Genomic DNA, 1,948 nt, shown 5'->3' with positions numbered 1-1,948 from the left:
TCAAGTCAGGTAGTAGAAGGGCTGCTCCCTTCCCTCAACTCTGGGTTCCCTGGGGTGCTGAGAACAGAGGGGACGGGCTGCCCAGGGGACCTGAAGAAGGGGCGTGGCACACCTGGGAGGAGGAGGCTTTGGTCCACTCCCAATAGAGCCAGGTGACCTAGGGGTTGGGACTCAGGCCCCAAACCTCCCACAAGCCCCGGCCAGGAGGGACACAGGGCAAAAATAAACACTGTGACTGCAGGTAGCTTGGGGTAGGTCGGCAGAGGACACCTCCAGAGACGGAGACTGGGGAGGAGCCTGATGGAAGGGGCAAAGAGGGGAGAGAACACCATTGTTTCTATTCCCGCCTGAGGGGACTCCACTGCTAACTTTGACTTCCCAACATGTGAAGTTTCCTGTTCCTGGGTACAGAATGAGAGGGAGAATTCCCGGGACCCCCACCTGTCTCCCTCACCCGCCTGTCATCCACTTTGGGTCTCTGCAGTATGTCCAGGTCCCTGCCCCCCGCCCCAATATTTTAGTTGTGTTAACTATAGCCTCAGACCTAAGAGCCCTGGGAAACCGCCAGCAAGGGGTCTGCAGTGAGGGGCAGCCGGCTAGAGAGAAGATGCCGGGAGAAAGGGAAGCTACAGGCCGCTCCCTCCTCCCTCGTCAGTTCACTTTTTCTGTAGCGGCATTGACCCGTCATTAGTTATCCGTCCAAGGTCGCCGGGCCTGGCCCAGCCATAAATCAAGGCGGCTGGAGGGCGCTCTGGGCAGAGTGATGGTTGCAAGGATACAGTGGGAGGTGCCGGCCCCATTCTCAGGAGAGCTCCCCCGAGGGTGCTGGGCCCCTCCTCCTGCCCACCCACTCCCCTCCATTTGCTTCTCTCCCTCCATCACTCACTTTTTTCTCCTCTCCCCTTTTCCGACCCCCTCCCCGAGCTCCGTGTACAGGGTTGAGGAGGGAAGGCAGTAGGGACACGGGAAAGACTGGTTTTCTCTCGCTGGGCCGGTTCACCCCACCTGGTCTCAATTTAGAGCTTCCAGGAGCAAGAGCAGAACTCACCCAGGGAAAAACTGAAGCACACACCAAAGGCGAGTCTGGGAAAGGGGTCCCACTCCACTCAGCATCAACATCTCCAGTCCTGGATCGGCAGACCCTGCTCCCCTCCTGGGTAAGGGGAGCGGGCTTACACCGCACCCCCGCCCCAGCCAGCCGCCGGGCCTCTTCCCCGGTCCTCGCGCGCCCTCTGCTGGCGCCTTTCGGGAAACGCGCTCATTGGCCTCAATACCCGCCCCACTCTCCAGCACGACGCGACTGGAGGCTGCCGCCGCCCCCAAATACCCGTTTACGGCGACTCCCCTGCCCCTGAGGATACCCCCTGGGGCAGTCCCCTGCCCCACCATCCCCCTGCTTCGGAGCAGCCACCCCCACTCCAGATCCCAGGGAAGGAGGGAGATCCAGAAAAACACAACTTGAAGCGTGGAGTGGAGGGAGCCGTTTTCTTTAAAACTGTTTTATTTGTTGATTTTAGAGGGAAGGGGGAGAGACAGAGACTCGGAGACATGGATTTGCTCTGGTGGATGCTTGTATGTGTCCTGATGGGGGACACAGCCTTGGTGTGTTGGGTTGGCGCTCTAACCAGCTGAGCTACCCAGCCAAGGCAGGGGAGCCAGGGTCCGGAGGGGAATCTGCCGTCTCCCTGGGGCCCTCCTCCATCACTAGGGCCTGTGGCTTCCACGGGAATTTGGGTGGGGGAGGCTCGGGAGGCCTTTAAGGCAGGGGACATTGGTTCTCACCTCTGACGCAGGGACTGCAGTCCTTGGCCCCCGAGTGGGAAGCTGGGGCTGCCCAGAGCTCCAGGACTGTTTCCTGGCAGGGAGAGGAAGGGCCAGACCCTGAAGGTGCCCCTTAAAACGAGACCCATTTATTATCTCACTAGAGGTCCGGTGCACCATTCTGCAC

The sequence above is a fragment of the Myotis davidii genome, unplaced genomic scaffold (assembly GCF_000327345.1).
Source record: "Myotis davidii unplaced genomic scaffold, ASM32734v1 scaffold332, whole genome shotgun sequence".
Classification (NCBI taxonomy): Eukaryota; Metazoa; Chordata; class Mammalia; order Chiroptera; family Vespertilionidae; genus Myotis; species Myotis davidii.
Note: the sequence above shows the minus strand (reverse complement) of the source record.